The following is a 21,206-nucleotide window of genomic DNA, read 5'->3' on the forward strand; positions in this document are numbered from 1 at the left end:
TCGTCCCAAACCTGGGTCGGGGATATTGGCTGAGGCTAATTTTCTGTGCAGAGCAGCCATTTGTCATCACCTTGAAAAGCTTCCTGGCAGACAGGAATTTGGAGAGATGATCCGAATTTGATACCATTTCCTTCTTTCTTGACAGCTCATCAGCCTACCCCATAAAGTTTATAAGAGATTTTCAACACAGTGAAAAGCTATGGCATAAGATTTTTTTTAAATGGATTTCACTGCTGTGATGAGAGGGGCTTATTTTCACTTGTAATAGCCCAGACATCTCCTGAAACTCCAGTGTTTTCTTGTTGGCTCAGATGTTAAGGTAGGTAATGTTGGTGTCCTTTCCTCCTGAGCACCTGTCTTGGACTCAGCTAACCTTTTCAGCAAAATTAGCTGATTAAAAACCAGAATTATCACAGCTGACACTTGGCTCTGAGACTTGGGTAAAGCAAGCAGGGGTTGTTATCAGCTGACTCTTAAAATCAGTGTCATGAAGTTGTTAATTCCCGTGCTTATGTACTTCAGATTCCCTCAATGCGTGGTGACCGTTTGTGCCATGGACATGTGCCAAGAGACCAGAGGAGCCACAGAGGGCATGAGAGGAGCTTGAACACCCCAGGGCCCATGGGTTTATGATAAAAAACCCGTGACTGAATGAAGATGCACCCAGGTGAAGAGGAACAGGAGGAAGGGAAAAGAAAGAGAGAATGAAGGAATAGTTATAGTAAGACAAAGGGGAGTGGATGAAATTATCATGCAACAAAGCCGGAACTGGAGACATAAAACCAGAGTAGAGAATGGACGGGGAAAGATGGAAATCCTTCCATCCTCTGCTGTGACTGCCAAGAACACTGCTGTGTCTGCAGTGGCAGGGAAAGCTGCAGTTACACATCCAAACTCTGTCGTAGGCACTGGAGGAGGAAGGCCATTTCTTGCCCTAATTACCCATTTAATATGGAAGGAAAATTCGTGCAGGATTTTGGAGGATGATACTGTTTTGTTCAACAACTTTTCTTTAAAATGTTTTTTTGAAGTGGTGCAAATTTCACCTGGTCATGGGAATATAAATATATGGCCTGAAAAGTTAGGTATTTGATGCACTGAAAAATTAGCGGAGCAAATTGCTTCATGCAGAGTGGTGAATGTAATGCACTCCATTTATAGCAGTTATGTTTATAGTAGATATGTCTTCAGAATAATAAAACAGGTTTATTAGATAAAGTTACACACTGTCCATTTTTTGCTGGCAATAAAAGTTGTTAAGGATTTCCTCCTCTTTTTTAGTATCTCTCTGTGACTAGTACTTCTCGCAAAATTCTTGCTACTGTGCAAATGCAATTAAGATAAGCATTTTGAAACAGGTATGTTCCATCTTCTGGATAGAAAACAGTAGCAGGGTCCAATATTGGTGAATAAATATAGAAAACAAGCCAGTGTTTGAATTTCCTAACACATAACTGAATAAATCTTTTCCATGTAAACCGGTTCAGTAGACAAAAGATTTCATGGTGTCACTGGACATGGCAGTGGTATCTACCCCTTTCCTCTCTGTCTTGAAGTCTCAACATCTGGCAGGTTTACCCTGACTTTCAGCAATAAGCTGCTTTCAAACAAATATCACTTTCCCCGGGTACAAATGGATGTTCAGCAAACACAGACACAAAGTCAAAACCCAAACGCACAAACAAACAGTAGCTGTATGTTTCAGAAATGCTGTGAGTGAATTTTAGAAGTATATGACAAAGTACTGGTTTTGTCCTGGTTTAATAGTATTGAAAGCTTATAACGGGAACCGGGAAAGTTTTGAAGTACTGCCTCTAGACACAACCTTTTATTGAAGCAACATAGTGCTGCTCAACAAGAAATTCATCTATTGAACTCCTTCCTATTAGTTCCCAGACCAGTAAGGAGCAGCTGGACCTAACGTGGGCCTTTCACATGCTGGAGAATATACCTGCTTTCACCCAGCCAGGGAGCGAGCATTAATACTCTGCGGCAGCCGGCAAAACACGCGTGTGCTACCAATTAGGAAACCTTTCAAAGCGTGGCTTTGCAGCCCATCTGTGATCTGCAGACCTCAGCTTGGGAACCATTATTCTCTACTAATGGCACCTGGGGAGCAGGAGGGATGGAAAACTGTGGGGTTTGAGGGAGCAGAGTCTATTAAATGCTATGGCAACAGGTAGCAAAACAGCGTTCTCCCTTTCTCCCTGACTAATTAGTAGCTGTTAGCATCTGGAGTTGACTGTCTGTTGGTGGATGTAATTTGCTGCACTCCATCCTGTGATGGTGCGAGGAAACTGAAGGACAATGCAAGGAGCAGTCAAGCCAAGAGGCAAAAGAAATATTAGGGATGAGCTCATGTATGCTTATTTTGCAATACCGAGTTTAAAATAAAATCATGCTCCTGAAGGCCTGGGAGTAATGTGCCTAACATAGATGTATTTTCTACCCTGTCTGAATTGTTTTGCTTGTATTCTTTGCATTCCTTTGGCAGAAAATAGTCCAATACTGATCTTTTCACTTGTTCGAAATTTCCAGAAAATGAAATTGCCAATTGAAAAGAAAACTCCCATGGTAGGTCTGAGGAAAATCTTTCTCCTTAACTATTGGTGATCCGACTCCATTGGAGAGGAGAGGTTTGCAGGTAAGCTCTGGTCTGGTGCCATGCTGGTGGAGGGCCAGGGAAGGAGCCAGAGGCATGGGGTTGCCCCTGTCCGTAGGGAGAAGTAGGTTCACTGCAGTCCTGCCCCAAAGAGTCAATAGTGGAGTCTTTCTTCTTACCAAAGCTGAATGTTTTGAGACCACCATCTTTCTATTAGATAGGATTATTATTAAATAAATTTAGCCTATGGGGTTCGATGTTGTTTGGAGAGAGAAGAGGAAATGTGTCTGAAGATGTAGTGTATATGCAGAAGCTTCATTTCCCAAGGAAACGAAGCTAAAAAGAATTTCAGACTTAAATGTTGCATATACTCAGTATGTTTGAAGGCAGGAGTAAAATTAGACTACTCTGTTCAATTGCATTGATATTCTATGCTTGATTGTATTAATCTCTTTCATTCAGTGGTTGATTACTACAAGCTCAACAGAGTTTCCTCACTGACTGGCTGGAGAGGAAAAAGGAGCTGACACCAAGAGATGTCAAAGGAAAGACCTGTCAGCTGAAACTGTGCCCAGGACGAAATGCAATGGTTCAGGGATTCTATACAAAATTAAATGGGGTGGTTGCTATTCATTAGTTAAGTACCAGGGTTTGCCAGGTACCATCCTGACATGCTACCAAAAGAGCAATAATTGTTGTAAAGGTCTGGTGGTCCAAAGCACGTTCAACCTTCTGGCCACTTCAGTAGCCCAGAGACTGCAGTACGAGTTAGTTACGTCCCTTTTTAAGACTTTACACAAGCTTATGCATTTTATATGATCCTAATCTGCACAAATTTATTCATGGATCTGTTTCTGTCATTGTAAGAAGTTCCAGTTACACATATACACATTTGCAGAGTGTAGGCTGTTATCCTGGCTTCTCATGATATATGCCAAAGTGCAACCCTCCAAGTTACATCAGGTCTTTGTCATCAGCAGATGGACAATTTCTAGTGATTTAATAAGCACAGTTCTGATTACTCATGTACTTATGTTTTCTTTTGCTGCTTTATGTGGGTTTTGAATTTGGATGAGCAATGCAGCAGCTCTGCAGGAAGTCAGATATTATGAGAAACTGTAAGAAAATTGGAATTTTTTCTAAAACCAGAAGTTGCAGATTATTTATTAGGTAAAAAATATGACTTAAAAGAAGTAGGGCATTTCCATTTTTAACCATGCCTAAATAGAAGCTCCAAGGTTCAAATATCATAAGCTTTGCAGAAATGGATTTTAATTTCCCCCTGTGTTTTTAATTTGTGTGCCAGCTTGACCTTGAAGGCCTGCCAAAGAGATAAAACTATCTTCTGAAAATGCAGAAGAAATTATAAAAGCTATGGGAGCTAGGTGATGATGGGCATTTGAAAATCCCACTAGATACCCATCTGCATTTTTAGGCACCTAAAATAAAATCTATCTTCAAATCTGCAAAGCAATCAGTTGCTCATTGGGCCTCTGTGATGGCAGATTTAAAGATCTGCAGGTGCACTAATAAGAAATCAGCAGGATCTGAAGCAACATGAATAGCTGTGTTCTACAAAAAACCTGAAACTGTAGACTGGGACGGGCTGCAGGAATGACTCAAAGAAAAAGTCTCTGGTGAAGCTTGAGGAGCAGAAGCTCCATAGGGACCATCACAAAATATTTGATTAGGGGTGGTTTTGATGCTCTTCTGTTGTATTGGCACATACTGACGCTCAGAAGTGATTTTTCAGATATTTTTAAATTTTTCACTCCTATTACTTAATTTGTAGGATTTTTGCTGTGCAAAATCAAGTCTTAAATACAGTGGCATGAGTATTATTTTAGGTGCGAAACTAGAATATGTTTTAAACATCTTCAGAAGCCACTGAGACTCAAAATGTAAAACTTATGTGTAAACATAAGGGAAAGTAAACTGAGAGGGCAAATAAAATGGGTCTCAGCAGACTTTTCAGAACCAACCTGCCTAAGTAAGAGACATCAGCATAGCTGTCTCTTCCACATCAATTTTTTGAAGTTTTATAGAAGATATTTTTCAACTTAGGATGTCTTCACTGGAAAATATTCTTCTGGAGAGAATCACTCTTGGCTTCTTGGTTGATGGGCAGTTCCATACTGCACCTTTTTATAGAAAGAGTGTTTCTTTTAGTAGAGATAATAGCATATTGATCAAAGTAAATTGAAAAGAAAAAGGAAGTTCTTAATATAAAATTTTTCTTGCTTGATGCCTGTGTTTCTCAGATTTAGAAGCCAAGAGAAAGATTTCTTCTGAACACAAGTCCCCTCTGACATTTTATCTCTTGCCTCTAGCCCTACTGAGCTGATTTCTTTCTTACTTTTGCATGCCAATCAACTGAAACTACAATAAAATAGTTTAACTTGGTCTTATAAATCTAGTAGTTGGTCCTACTACTTATTTGTCCTGGAGGGCAAAGGGGCCCAGGACAGCTGGTTGATCGCCAAAACGACCTTCTCAGAGCAGAGGAACAGCCGCTCTGATGTGCAGGGACTCAAGCAAATCAAGGAGGCAGCCAGCGTGGATGAGCAGGAACCTCCTGGTTGAACTCAAGTGCAGCAGATAAGGGCATGGAAGGAAGAAGCGGGAACAACTACCCAGGAGTAATACGGAGACATTGCCTGAGCCTGCAGGGATGGAGGAAGTTCAACTGGAGATGAAACTAGCAAAGGATGTGAAGAGCAACAAGATGTATATTGGTAGCAAAAAAAAAGGCAAAGGCAACCGCGGGCCCGGAAACCTAGTGGCAGAAGACTTGGTAAAGACTGAGGTGCTAAATTCTTTTTTGCCTCATTTTTTATTGGAAAGATTTTCCCTCCCAAGTTCCTGAGCTTACTAGCAGTCTTTGTGAACAAAACACTACTCACAGTAGAAGGAGATCGAGTCAGGGACGACTTCAGCCAACTGGACACACGAGTCCATGCGGCCAGATGGGGTGCAGGCAAAGGTGCCAGGCGGTCTGCCTGATGTCATTGCAAGGCCTCCATCACCCTCAAAAGACTTTGATCAGAGGAGGTTCTTAATGAATGGAAAAAAGCCAATATGTCACACCTGTCTTCAAGAAGGGCAAGGAGGATCCATATAAATAGAGGCCATGCAGCCTCACCTCAGTCCCCGGGAAGATTATGGAGCAAATTCTCCTGGAAGGATTGTGTCATTTCTGAGCACGGGCAAGATGAGAAGGTGACTGAGAACAGCATGGATTGACCAAGGGAAAACTGCCTAACCAGCTTAATTTTCTATGAAGACATGAACAGATCTGTGGATGAGCTGAAAGCAGTGGAGGTTGTTTACATTGTCTCCCATAGCATCCTTACAGCCAACCTGGTGAAACACAGATGGAATAAGTGCACAATACAGTGAATAAAAATTTGAATGGACTGGTGGGCTTAGACAGTTGTCATCACCAGTATAAAGTCCAACTGGTGGTCTTTCACTGGTGGAGTCCCACAGAGATTGATACCTGTGCCAAGGCTGTTTAACGTCTTCATTAACAACCTGCTCACTAGGATGGAGTGCACCCTCAGCAAGTTTACAGATAACACTAAATGGGCAGCAGGAGGGTGGTTGATATGCTGGAGAGCAGGGCTGCTACTCATAGACGTGGACAGGCTGGAGAAATGGACTGAGGTGAACCTCAAGACATTTAAAGTAACTGAACAAGACCTTTAGCTAATCTGAGTTAGATCTGCTTTGAGTAAATGATTGGAATAGATGACCTCAAGAAATCTCCTAACCTAAATTATGCTGCAAATCTGTGATTTTTATTATTCCTGCCATGCAAGTGGCTCAGTGAGAGGAGACACAAATGAAGGAGCGGATTGGAGTAGCTATTCACATCCATTTCACTATGTTCTTTGAGTCAGAGGAAGAAGAGGATTGTAGAGAGAAGTAATACATTTTATTAGATCAACCGATATAGCTGGAAGAGAAAAACAGGTATATCTTTTATTAGGTTTGAAAGAGAAGCGGTGTTCTTCAAAGCTGAAAACAAGTAGAGAAAAATTGCTCTAGATTTTATGTTTATATTTAGCAGTGAAAAAAGGTAGTAGGTACTTTCAGAGCAATGAAGAATGCTAGACTAGAATAGAGAAGCTTCTGTAGGATAGAAGGAGCATCTCAACACCAAGACCAGCTTATGCATTTTACCCTTAGCCTCCCCAAACTTTGCCTTCAATAACGAATGGTTTCTTCAGACATGTTCACAGCTGGAAGACCATGTTCCCACAATATTCTGTAGGAGTCACCATGAAAAAGAGATTCTAAATAACTACAAACAAACCTAAGAAAGCTTCATCATCTGGACTGAAAACCTAGATTCCCTATCGATTTCCACCACAGCATTAATCACGTTCTGTACAAACACTAATTTCCTGGTCACAAGCAGGAGCATAAAGAATAGATAGGATACATCCAGAGCCAAGGCCAGTGCACCCACCTCTACAGCCATTTAATCACCAATCAATCATTTAAAACAAAACAAAAAGGTTGGGGTATACACTCAGATTCTGAAACACCGGTGTATTAGCTTTGAGGAACTCCTTACAACATCTACCCAACGCCCCCCAGAGCTACCAAAAAAGGATCATCACATGTGAGGCAACTCTGAAAATAGACCCCATATTTAACCAAACCACCACACTACCATATACAAAGTCACTTCATTTAAAAAGTCACATCAGTTGTGTGCAGCTGCCTGGGTAACACCCCAGCCTTGAAAATACTACTGAATTATCATCCATACTTGAAGAAAGTTGGAATTTATTTCCTTCCTTGGAAAATAAATTGGCAGCACATTGCCTCCCACCCCTACCCCCACCCCCTCCAGTCTCACTAAGTTCACTGCCCAAAGCAAGTTTTCTGGAGATCAACATGCACTGCTTGTTCCGTCCATTGTTCAGGAAGACTGGGAATTTTGGCAGGAGGCCCACTTGGCTAAGTGAGGAGCTTCTTAATGAACTAAAATGCAAAGCACATACGAAGTGGAAACAAGGGCAGACAACAAAGGAAAAAGTATAAAAGTATTGCTCAGACTTGTTGGGACAAAACCAGAAAGACCAAAGCCCAGTTGGAGCTACAACTGGAAAGGAACATAAAAGCTAGCAAGATGCGATTGTACAAGCATAACAGAAGTGAAAAGAAACTCAGGGAAAATGTGCATCCATTTCTGAATGGGAGAAAACCTAGTGATGGACAGTATGGAAAAGGCTGAAGTACTCAATGACTTTTTGTCTCAGGGAAAACCTGCGCCCAGATCTCTGCACACATCAGTGCTATATGGGGAGGACAGCCAACAATGTATTGAAATCCATAGGGCTGGATGGGACTCCTCAGCAGGTGGTGAAAGATATGGCTGATGTGCTTGTGAGGCTGATACTGTCCAATATCTTCCTGAACAACATGGATGGTGAGACAGAATGAGCCCTCAAAAAGCTGTGGAAGGTTTGGTGGCGTGCACCATGGCAGTCTTGAGCACGGGGCTTAGAGCCAATGGAGAGAGATCAAAGGAGATGTGTTTGTTTAGTCTGCTAAAGAGGATCCATAAGGGGAGAATCTAAGAGCAGCCTACAACAGCTTGAAGGGGAGTTACAAAGTCAACAGATCCACAGTTTTCTAGTAGACAGCAGATGGTATAAAAACATGCAATGGCCACAAATCACAGCTTTGAAGGTTCAGAGTGGACATCAGGAATGACTTATTCACTAGGAGCATAGGGCAACAGTGGAACAGGCTTCCCAGGGACGTGGTGAATCTCTGTCTTTGCAAGTTTTCAATACTTGCTTGGCTAGACAAAGCCACAAAGTCTGATTTAGTGTTTGCCATAGACCTGCTTAAGCAGGACTCTGGACTAAGCGAGCACTCTTCCAATCAAAATTTCAATGGCTCTGTGAACCATACGGCGTCTGAGCGACACACGTGAGACTTGCCAACGCATCTCCATGACCACCACGGTAAATGCACCGCTACAGAAACATCAAAACCTCTGGCTCCTGCACAAGCACATCCCAGCACACGCTATGCACTGGCCAGTGAGACGGATACCCATGCGGTTTCCATGGCAGTAAAATCACAATAACCACACACTGGAAAAAACTCATAGAGATCATCAGTAAAGGACAGAAGCTCCCAGTTAGCAGAAGGACTCTTTTCACAAAATAGCCACTCTACCTGCAACTGCTCAGGCCAGCCCCTCCAGGGAGATGTACAAACCCCCTTCAGAAGAGGAGTGGGGGAACTAAAATGCACACCCCTGCTGGACACTAAAAATTACAGACTAAATAGAGAGACTGGCTTTATGGCACATTGTAATTCCCTCCCCAAGCCCCTCCATCTTTCACAGACAATGAATTACCTGTCTTTTTCTCTTTTTGCCCAATAGGAGCTAATGACCTTATCAACTTTATCCTTGCTTACACCACTCTTTTCTCCACAGGTACCAACCACTTTTTTGCCCAGATAGTCTAACTATTTAACGTAATCAAGTTAAACTCAGACCAACTGTTCAGTTGCCTTTAACACTGAAGATGCTGCTTTTATTTCAGCCTTGAAAAATGGCTTTTGTAGCTGGAAGGCTGTCTGTTTTTTTCCAACAATCTGCTGGGTCTAATAAAAGATATTATCTCCCCCTCCAAACCTTGCCACATTTCTATCCATGGATTATCATGCTATAATAACAATGCCACATTTCTGAATTACATAATTTCAAAGAACCATGTTTTCAAAGAAAAATGCATGATCCTCTCTTCCACTGCCACCCATTTGGAGTGCATGCCCAGACTCTGCCTGTAAACTGAATTTTCTAGTGGAGCCAGATGATATGACAAAAGTTTAATTTACTTTAATTTGGAATGCTGCAGGTCTTAATCCTGATATAGGTCAAAACTTACTTCTTACAGTCTGCTGAAGGCTGATCTAAGTCAGACATTGAAAGTTATCTGTTCGTCTTTATGAACTGCATCAATCTCAGACTCGTCAGTACAAACACAAACAAGACTATGTTGTAGCAGACTTCTGTGCTCCTGGAAATTGCAGAGCTGAGCAATTTATAATAGTCAGATGGTCTGTCAAGCCTGTATTCTTTAGGGGTAGTGATCTTGGTTGACAAGGAATCTTTTCAAACATTTAATTTCTAATTTTTTACTGATGTTAAATCAGCCCATTAGCTAGTTGCTGAAAATACAAGGGAACTTCTGAGGCCAAAAAGGAATCACAGTCCTCTCTTGATGGACTGTATCCCATGTCATAGACATATCATTCCAATGTAAGACTTATTTAAGATGAAGGCTTGTGTAAAATGCAAATATTGCATTAAAGAATTGCAGCAAGCAATAGTTAAAGTACACTAAATTCTGTAACTTTTGTACTTGTTTATAAACCAATTATACTCTTGCTGGAAGCTAGCACCAAGATTGGAACTATTCTGGATTTTCACTTTCAAGAGTTTCGCTACAGGTCAGAGTTCATTATAAGCTGCTGCACTGTATAATGAACTAAGCCAGAGGGGTTGGCTTAGTAGTATAAGTATCAGCTTTGAAATATCCAGACACCCTGGAAACAAAGGTTTAAATCCCAGCAGGGTTCACTCAACCCTTCTACTTTTTGAGATAGATAAATGGTGTGCAGTGTGCTAGACTATCTATGGACCTCTCTGATAAGGTGAGCCCTGAAAAAGAGACATGTGATCTACTCTCCGCACACATTAAAGGGTTTATTGCCTTTTTCTTAAGGGTAAGTTTGTTTCAAATTCTTGGCCAAAATTTTTCAGCTCCAAGAGTTGTGCAGTTCAAGCCCTATTGCTTGTCTGAGTGCCTATCGCCTCCTGTTTTAGAGACCGAAATGCTCCAGTGAGACTGCCTGCACTTCAGCCTGATCCAAAGCCCACCAAACTTAAGGTTGTTCTCGTAACCTTTACATTGAATTTTTTGGCGCAGCACCTTCCAAAAAAGCCTAGGTGTCCCCCCCAACAAACCCAAATATTATTAATAACAATCCCTGTAGTACAGTATATCAGAAGCACAAATGCATGTGTAATACCATATATTTATGTCCTCTTAGATATGCATCTGTGCATACACCTAATACGAAAATGAAATCAAACAAATGTGACTCAGACCTTCTAGCTACCTCAGCCCACTTGTCCCAGTTGTGCAGCATATTAGCATTCATCTCACAGTGATTTGCCTACAGAAATTTTTGCAAGATGAAAGTTTGATGCATAAGAAGAATCTCAGGACAGAGCGGTTCCCTTAGCAACCTTGCAGCCGTCTCCAGCAGCCCTGACCCAGCTACAAAGCCCTTCACGAGCCGACGAGACACACTTAATGACAGCTGGCTGAAATTTGGGAGTACTGATAAACTGCCTTCTTATCTGGAAATCACCTTTGAGGAATATTATCTTTATTGACTTGCTTTAAAAAAAAATCCCACAAACTGCTGCAACAAATTAGTACATAATAATAAGCAGCAATACCAATTTATTAGTGTGCCCTCCCTCTCCACCAATAAAGCACCTGGGGCACTGAATAACAGAGTAAAAATAAACACAGCGTAATTAATTAACACTGATTACACTCCCTCCCCTCTGGACCATCTCAAACGTAGCTGTTTAGTCCTGTCTGGCTCACCCATGCCTCTCCCCACGCCACCTCCACCCGGAATTCCTTTGTCACGTGCCCCAGCTCTCCATTGCCTCTGCAAGCTCTGGCCTTGCCTTGTGTCTCGGGGTTGGCATAAAACTTTGTCCTTTCTCTGGTTTTGTCAGTTATGTCCCTGCCTTCCATCCCATGCCCCCATTTTGTGAAAAAAGGCCACTTTTGTCTTTTGTTGGAGAGGGCAGTAAATTACGGGTACGAGTGTATTGCGGTAGTGAGGAAATATTTAGAGAATAACATGTGCAAATGTTGCTATGATTTCCTCGGTCTTTCTATCTATCTGCAATGCTAAAACCAAGGATTATCGAAAGTTTGGCTTTTAATGACATATTCACACAGTATCTCTGGGTCAACCCTGAGCCTCCTGGTTGACTACCGTGTTGTCCAAGTTAAGAAATTCAAACATCTCTGTCCACAGAGAGATTGCTGGCATTGGCCTCTCTGCTCAGTTACAATGTGCTGCCTTCCAGCCAGGTTTCAACCTGAGTTTTGTAAATCTTTGCCACTTCACGCTAAAGCTGACTCATGGACAAAGACAACGTTGAGCTGGTAGGGATGGCAACAGAAAAATTTTAGTGTGTTTGTGTGTGTGCATGTTGAACACAAGGGAGGTTCAAGAGAGTTCTGTCACAGAGCACAAGAAAAGGCATTGTCTATAGGTTACTCATCATCAAGATAATACTAAGCAAGATGAGAATATTAAATTGTTGTATGTCAGGAAAAAAAAAAAAGGCCTTTTGTATCTTAACTTTCTCCAATGTGCTCCTTCTCATGCTCAGCCCCTGTCACCACATGTCAATCTCTGCAAGGATTAACCAGCAAAATCCCCACTGAAGACTACTGTGCCAGTGCACAAACTAATGAGAACTCGGTAACACCCTCCAGCCTCTTAAAAATAAAGAGAAAAGAAAATCTATGGAAGTTTTCTTATATAATAGTTATGACATGCTGTAAACTGCTACATGTTGCAACAAGTTTGAATGAAGCTTGTCATTACCTCCATTGCATTATTCATATTACTATTAAGACAGAACAGTAATGAAAAAACCTTAGCAAGATTTATAAAATTTTGATGGGGATGGACCCCCTCCCTCCCCAGTCCAGTCTCCACGGTAGAAGTTACCTCTGTAAACAGAAAATCTGCATGTCAGAGGAAGATGCTCCCTCTCACAGCTTGTGTTAGGCAGGGAATTATAAAAGTGGCTGAAAAATGCGCACTGTGTACCCATGCAAGACTGTGGCCGGAGACGTGACAGCGCGTGTGACAGCAGCTTCAGCGTTCGTTCATGCTGGTGTGAGCATGAACCTTCTTTCCACAGATCTGCATTTTGAAGGGATTGTTTGTGGGGAAGATGAGGTGTTTTAAGACAAATACGCTCAGCCTAAACCACCACTCATTCTAAGCCTCAATTCTGCATCTGTAGAATATGCAGAAATAGACGTAAGTAGGTTTAGATCAAATGCTGATAAACAGGTGAAATATGCTTCCACATCTCATGTTATTTAAAGTGGTTTTCCTCAGCTCGCTCGCCAGTCTCCAAAGCTAAAAGATATCCCTTATTCCGAGTAGATACACACACACAGTTTATCATTGTGAATCATCCTTTCACCTTGAGATCAGCCGGAGCAAAGTTCAGGCGCAGGCAGAGCACGTAGCTACCTCGGACGGCTAACTGCCGGCGGCTGCAAAATTATCATCGGCACCGGCTGCCGCAGTTTTGGCTCTTTTGCCTGCTTTTGCCTGTCTTTTCTGCTGGAAGGGACAGGGACCGGCTGTCCGAGCCACCCAAGCTACTGTCGGAGCGGACACCTCTGTCTCCCTGCACAGCTGGATCCACCACTGCCCAGGGGTTGGGCTCCAGCTGTGGTGCCGTGTGTGTGTGATTTCTCCAGGGTGGAAAGAGAGGGACGGGCTCGTCTTTACCTTCACCCCCTTCCCCACGCCGTTTGTGCAAGGGCACAGATTCACGGGGAGAAGGGAGGAGGAGGGAGCAGACCTGTACTGTCACCCAGCACCACCGAAAGTCTTCTGTAGCGTCCCCAAACCTCCCCCCCAAACTTTCCAGCCCTCTGCACCACTCAGCCCTCTTCCTTCTCTTCCTTCTCCCCAGGCATTTCCCATTCCCGGTTCCCGATATCTCTCTCCCCCATCCGACACAAGCCTTTCATGCCTCTACCTGTGCGCTTGACACAAACATTCTCGACCTCTGAGCAAAGTACTCCTTTTTTTTCCCCATCCCTGACGTCTTAGCCCTGCCCGTGTGCTGCCAGCCCAAGCTCTCGCTGCGAGGCCACGGGGAACAAACCGGAGCCATCAGCCGCACACCGGCCCCACGGCACCGCGACGGCAACCGCACCAAGCTGGCAAAAGCTCTGGCCATGAGAGCCGCCGCGACCAAGAATTTACAGTCTCAGCAGACAGGACGAGCGGAGGCTTGTGAGGAGGGGAACAGGAGAGCAGAGAGAAGAAATATGACAGCCCAACACAGAGGACATCAGTAACGTCTTCAGAGCTAGATGGGCTGAGACGGACCTGCATCTCAAAAAGAAGAAGGTATGGCTAGGGGACCATCACTCACAGAAAGCAGGGTTACCAAGATTTTATGATCAACCGTGCGATCCTCGAAAAGGTTGAATTTAACCCTCTAAACACCTAGCTCAAATGAAAAATAATTTAGGGAATTACAGTCTGAACAAAACATTAAGACACATTAAATATCTGCAGTGGTCCCCTCTGAGTTTATAAGCCGTGACTATTGAAAATTTTAGACTCTCATAACAAAGACAGAGGGATTGACTTCAGGGATGTGTCAACTCTGAAGTAGACCAAAATAATTACAGAATAGTGGTGAAACATATAGGATAGGAGAAAGGACATTCTTGCTAGTACACTGCTCTAAATTCAGTGTGATTGAAAAGATTTTAGAAAGATATCGGTAATTTTTCATGGAATGGAAATTGAAAGAAAGAAATACATCTGCCTCAGATATCTCAGTTTTGTGTTGTTTTGCTGATTAGAAACAGCCCAATTTGTTTTACGATATCATTTGTTACTGTACCGCAAGGTTCCAATAAACACTTTAATAAACATCACAGCCCAAGAACTCATCATCCCTGGTTATGTTTCCATAAAAATTTATGACAGTATCATTCTGGCAGGGCTTCTGACTGAAGAATTTAACTTAGATGGTAATTTATGATTTTTTTGGAGGGGGGGAGAGATATTTGTAGAACAGTTGGATGCAGCTGGCTAATCACATGAGCCCTGCAAGTCCATAGTGGCAGACATTTAGACTTTTTTTGGACATTTTGTGCCTCCTGCCTCCCACAGTGGCCTGGTGCAAACAGGGATGAGCAGTGGAGTGGTTACAAGCCTGAGCCTGAGCTCCAGCTCAAGCCTGTGGATGGGACACTGGCTCTACCTCGACATCGCCCTGCTGGCTACGAGTACCGGTACTGGGGCTGGTGAGTGACTCTTTCTAGACACTGGAAGCTGAATTCCAGTCCAGGCCCCCTGCCTGTTGCTTTAGATGTATCTCGAACCTGCCTGATCTCTATGGTTGAAACACTGATGAGAAAACCCTTGAATTGACTTTACCCCACAACCCAATTCTGTTCTTTCCTCCCAGTTCATAGTTTCAGCTAATAGTTTTGCGCCAAGTCATACTGAAACAGTGAGATTATTTTCACATATATCTTAATAATACTTAATGCTATCCAATACTTAAAAATAAGCTCTGCTACAAAGACCTTCACAGACTACAGGACTAAAGGAGCAGCTCTGCCGAGGGGAGTGGAGGCTGGACCTGCCCACGACTCTGGGCTTGGTGGGAACCAACAGCACCAAGGGAGCAATTCGTGAGGGGGGGCACAAAAACAATAAGCAAGAAAGAAAACAAGGTCTTTCTGTTAGCCCTGGTGAGGAGATCAGAGATAGCGAGAGCCCGACAGTGTCCCCAGCTCCTGGTGGCATCTGCGCGGCAGGTGAGATTGGGAGCCTGCGCGAGCGCTCAGCACCGTGCAGCACTCGTCCCAGGGAGCTGCTGCTCGGAGCCTCCCTTTTTTAACTTCTATTTTTCTCCAATTTTAGCTGCAGCAGGGAAAAGTAAAATGGGAGGACGGGATTTGATGCACACGGAGATAGTTCAGTTTATTGGTAGCAACAATCTGCCAAATTCCCAATATTAATTGGCCACATTTGTCTCCTCAGTGGAAAAGAGACTTTATCAGGAATGTGATTTATATAAAAGATAGCTGGTTTTATGCCTCTTTATACAAAGCAGGCACTCTTGGCTTAAATCAGCATTAAAGCATTTAAACAATAAGTTGTTAACTCATAAAACAGTAAGTCAGCTTCCAGCACAAGCCAAAATCAGTCACTGTCAGGTTCTGCTCACTTGGTAGGAGTCTCCAGGCAAATTCTCTCACATCTGTGCCTTACAAATAGATTTATCTCAATGCGTGGGGGATTTAGCTCAGATTCTCATCGCAAAGTGGTCCATTTCCAGGCCATTTTTATAGCAAAGTCATAGACGCACACAGGTGTGGGGTTTTTATTTGTTTATTGGCTTGCCTTTTTTGTTTTTTTAAAGGAAATGTCACTGTTTTATTTTTCATGAGTATTGCACCACGGAGACCAAAAGTATATGGGCTTCACCACTGTGCCTTCATTTTGTAAGTTCTCCTATGGCTCAGTATATGACTGTTCTTTACTACATTGGCTTATGCAGCTTTTTCCTTTTCAATTTTCTTAGCATTACTTCCTACTGTACAGCTGAAGACTAAAAATAAAGGATAAAATGACAATAAAGGCTCCCAGGGAAAAACAAAAGGGAGAAAACATGAAAAGGACTTGAGAAGAAAAGGGCACAAAAGCACAAAGTACAAAGGAGCCTAGAGTTGAAAAGATTATAGAATTAAGGGGAAAAACGTGCTAATGTAATCGTAAAAAAAAGAGAAATAATTCAAATGAAAAGCCATCAAAAGGAAGATAAAAAGGAGGAACATTTAAAAAAAGGGGGGAGGTATTTTTAGACAGCCTGTTTAACCTGAGGGGACAACCCTCAGGAAAGCCAGATGTAGTTTACTGAAATTATTCTCCTAATAAAATGAGTAACAGAACAGAGAGCACCATAACAACACTTTTAATGGAGTACAGAAAACCGTGTTTTCCCTCTCCTTTCATAACACCTTTGTTTCGGGTAGCTCATGAGCACAACTTTCAGAACGGGTGCTGGCATTCCCAGCTCGTTAATTCACTGCCGAAATAATACCCGCGCGGCTCGTCCTTATTTTTCTGTGATAAACATAACAACCTCAGTTTTCCCTACCTATAAAATGGGGATATTATTTCCAGACCTGTCTCACCCTGGAGGAGAGGAGGTGGATTAAGGGCCAAGGGGGAGTCGTCCCCAAATTCTCTGCATCTGGATTGAGCAATGGGGATGCAGCCCTGCACGGCAGGACCAGTGTCCCCAGCGCTGCCTGCCCATTGCCCTTTCCTCAGGCTCATCCCAACAGGTAGCTTTAATTATTTATGTGGTGGTCTTAGCAGGGTTAAAATCAAATGGCCATTCTGAGGGCAGAAGGGGAGAGTTAGTTCAGCTCGGTAAAACACAGCCATTAATTTTCTACACGATAATCTTTCATTACAGTGCTATATTTAAAGCTAAGAAGTCTTTTTTTTCCCTCATGTTCAAAGCCCTTATTTACAGCAATGTCTGCGTGTCCTGAAATACTACATTTCCGGCTGGGAATTGTTATGTTTCTTCTAATTTCAGAAATGAGCTATTCTGAAAGATTAGAAAAAGAAGTATTACACTTGTGTTTAAATGATATCAATACAAAAAAAAACCAAGAGTGAGGATTCTCATTAGTAAAGACAGTCTTCATTTCCCATTTCATCTCACTGGGCCCCCAGTATAATGCAGTTGAAAAGACAGTTAGATAAATTAACAAAAGAAATATCCATCAAGGACTATTAATCACAAAGGTGCAAACTCAGTTTTTGGCTTAGGAAGCCACTAAGCTAAGTCACTAAAACTACGGGAAACTGAAATATCACTTGGTTCTCACCTTGATTTAATCTTGCTTTAGATCAAACAGAGCTGGTCTAGATGCACTATTGCATGCAGCTTGGCATTTTAATGTTATAAAACCAGAGCACAAAGAAGCAGAAATACCTTTTTAAAGTATTTGTCACGGGGATTTCATTGGCATGTATTGCATCAGAAGAGCCAGATTGTCCCTGTTAGACACACTGTTAAGGGCAGAGAGTATGAAGCCTGTGTTTCACACTGCAACACACAGCTCTGTCTAGGTTAGAGGAAAAAAAAAAGGGCAATGGAGAAACTTCTCATTAGGTCTGCACATGTGCAGGGAAAGGCCTTGACAAGTGAGTTGGAAGGCCACGGAAATATTCAGAAGTGGTGAGTGCAGTTCCCAGACAGGCTGGGTAGTTGTTTCTGATGTTCATTAACACTTTCTCATCATGGGTTACACACAGCCAAATCCTATCAGTGGCTGACTTAATCATTGCTGGGATGGGGATAAGGGAGGGGGACAAGGCTGAAATCAGGGGAGCCTAGACAGCAGGGAAATTCAAGGTAAAAAACAGACCACTGCCAAGCTGTATTTGACATTTCCCACATGCCTGGCATGTTAGAATGGGTCTGCACAGTCAGGAGCAGGTATAAAAACCTCATTTCTGCCCACAGTCTGATGTGGAAGGTGGGTTGTCTCTGTGATGGACCCAAGCTAATAAACCCTGGGAGTGCCACTGTCCTCTGCTAGGGACGGCCCCAAATGCCTGGCCTTGTCTTGGTTCCCTTCTCACTGCTCCTACCGAAGAAAACAGCACTCAGACTGGCATTTAGTAAGCCCAGAGGGATCTCCCAGCTGTAGAAATTCCTCCATCTGTAGCTGTCTTTTTATTAATTTCTTTCACACTTATATTCATAGCACATATGTTGAGGAAATGGAAGCGATGAGAAAGCAGGGCTAGCATAGGTAGAGCACTGATCAATCCTCCACTGGCAAAACAGCCCTCATCACCATTTCGTTTGTGCACAGAGCTTCCCTGGTTTATCACATTTTGGCTCAGCTTACCAGGAAGAAAACGCTCCGTCATGTGCGGTGCTACGTAACGGCAGCGTGCAGTCAAACCGGAGCAGTAATGAAGATGAATTGCACGACCACACTCTGCATAGCTCGTGAGCTGATGCATGTTCGAGTAACGCCGCTTATCAAATCCACTGGAGAAAATGAGGGGCGGTTTGTGGAATGCTCAGGAATGGAAAAACAGTCTGCTAGAGAAACTCATTGCCGATCGCAGATGGATCTGGGTGAGCTATCTGGCAATAAGTAAATGGGACCGAATGGGACACAGCAGGCAATTTCTCCCAGAAAGAGGTGTCTTTGGGGAGCAGAGCAGTAAAATGTCACAGAGTGGATGCAATCAGAAGGTGTTGGCTGGTTTACCAGTTCGGGTCCCCAAGCCTGGGACTCCACCTGGGCATGTGAGTCTATTAACGTAGGTCTGTGGCTCCCTCAGTTAAAAAACATAGTCCTGTCTACTGGCATTAGTATAATGAATCCATGGAAATGAAAATACAGGAAGCATTTCCCAAATGGTCATGCATATGGTTATGCTTGACTTCAAAGCTGAGTGCATTACTATGACCTCTCTCCCTCCACGGTCCCTTTTCCCAAGGGAAGAAATTTGTGTCTCCAATACTTTTGCACCTTCCTTTGAAAACATCTTAATGTTAACTCCATTCTTCTTTAACAACATATTTTCCTTTATATAAGAAGTCTGAAAGCAAACTCCCACGTGAAGGATGGTGTCAATATTCCCCTCCACAACCTTCTTGTCTTTAAACAGTAAAATTGTTGACACATGGCTCAGAATATGAATATTTGATCAAAATGAACCTTCAGTGATTCCAGAAATTTCACGTCCCCAAGTGTCTTTTTGGCAGATGGCCAGTAATCATCTACATTTTTTTCCATTTGGATCCACCTTGTTTCAGGTTTAATGCCCTTAGAATAGAACAACCATTATGGAAATTAGTTAGCAGCTGCTGTACATCAATGTTTAGAAAATTAATATTACCCACATTACACAGCACAGAAGCTGAATTTTAATGAAGCATGGAAACTATAAGCAAATTGACCTTTCACCTCATCAGAGAAATAGTCAAACACAACTTTGTCGGAGAAAACTTACAATTTGCACCAGAATTCTCTGGACATGATAACAGGAATATACTATTTTCATTGTAACAAAAGGAACTAAGTGCCTAGCAGATTAAAGACTACAATAGCATCTAAACTATTACGTGTTCTTACTGCTAAGCTTTAGAAATATTTTCTCTTAGTCGTATGACAGTGGAAATTACAATGCTTTATAATAGATCCAACACATGAAGAGAAATGATGAGATATATGCTGGGAAGAAAACTGATCTAAGCAGCCAGCTGAGGTTTCCCCTGGCTTAGGAGCCATTACCAGCCTGTACCAAGAAGGCAGCAGCACCGATCCCTTGCTGGCTTTTTGGTTGCTGGCTTCTTTGCTTTGCTGTTTTTCATCACTGTTTTCTTCTCCTTTTTATTGAACTATCCCAAATGTTCAGTTCTGACCTCTTTAATTTAGACCATGTATCTTCTGTTATGTTCTAAGACAGTTATAACTAAATCACAGGAAAAACAGAAGGGGTGAATTTATTATACTCAAGCAATGTATCATAGACATTTTAATTTCAGCTAGAAACATTTGGTTAATGTATTTTTCTTTCCTTTTTAAAAAAAAATAATTTGAAAAACCCACTTAGGAAAACTTGCAGGGTACCTTTCTGCAGGGACTTTCGAAAATAATTTTTTTAGCCTTATTAAAACACCCTCCTAGTGTGTTTCTGTGTATGTGCTTGTGCGGTGTTGTGCATTTTGTAAACATGCGTCAAGACTGCCAGTATAAATTTACCTTGAGGGTATATTCATTGTATAAATGGCAGCTAGTACAAGAAAGTCTTCCGATGGAAAATTATGCACAGTTTCTAGCAGAACTATTTACTGGTGTTCAAAGCTAGAGGAACAGGTCTGAATGCTGTAGTGGCCACATTTAGTTTTTATTCACATGTAGGTGGCAATAAAAAAGCTCTGAAACTCTCAAAAGTTACTAAACATAAAAAAAACCCAAACAAACAACTCACCAGGAGGACGTTACAAGACTCAAATAACTGTAAAATAAACTGACTCACCTGGCTGCAGGAGGAATCCTGCTCCATGCATAGGGATTAAAACTAACAGAACTTTGGAGGAAGGAGAAAGACTGCTTATCATTTCCTTCAGACACAATGCTGATTAGAAGACTGCAACAGAACCATAAAGTGCTATAAAGTTACTTAAAGGTCATCGCATGTTGTAATAAACTGTAACCTAATTTATTTTTTTTAATGCTGGCATGAATCTGCTGAAACTAGAAAAGCAGGTAACTTTTTCAATTAATGTCAAAATGCTCCATTTTATTTTATAGGTTGTTTTACCCATTCTAAGTTAAAATGATGCTTTATTATGGCATCACTTTATGAGCCCAAAGAGACATTTTGACATTTAGCATAATCTTCCAGAAAGTCAAAAGAGAAATGGTTACAAAAGATGTACTGAATAAAACACCCTGAAACAAAATGTAGGAAAGATTACGTTATAAATAGGAGTGGTGATTAAAGTAGTGTTTTTTCCCACTTCAGAGGTGGGGGATCTCTTTCCCCCCACCTTCTTAATACTCTTCAGCACTATCTTTGAAGTAAAAGGCAAGCATCTTGCAAGAGAGACCTTTTAAAAGCAATAAAAACCCTTCTCCAGCCTTCATTTTTTGTCTCGTTATTTTACCTGTAACCATTTGATGACAGTTTAGCGCAG

At 42.1% G+C, this 21,206-nt stretch overlaps 1 long non-coding RNA gene across 1 annotated transcript; it reads left to right on the forward strand.

Annotated features, from left to right (window-relative positions):
- The first annotated feature begins 13,550 nt into the window (after nt 1–13,550).
- On the forward strand, nt 13,551–18,495 carry LOC138682492 (uncharacterized). The gene is made up of 3 exons (XR_011322578.1): nt 13,551–13,843; nt 14,621–14,754; nt 18,361–18,495. It is a non-coding gene; the product is annotated as an uncharacterized lncRNA (long non-coding RNA).
- Nucleotides 18,496–21,206: the final 2,711 nt, after the last annotated feature.

Source organism: Haliaeetus albicilla, chromosome 28 (genome assembly GCF_947461875.1).
Source record: "Haliaeetus albicilla chromosome 28, bHalAlb1.1, whole genome shotgun sequence".
Classification (NCBI taxonomy): Eukaryota; Metazoa; Chordata; class Aves; order Accipitriformes; family Accipitridae; genus Haliaeetus; species Haliaeetus albicilla.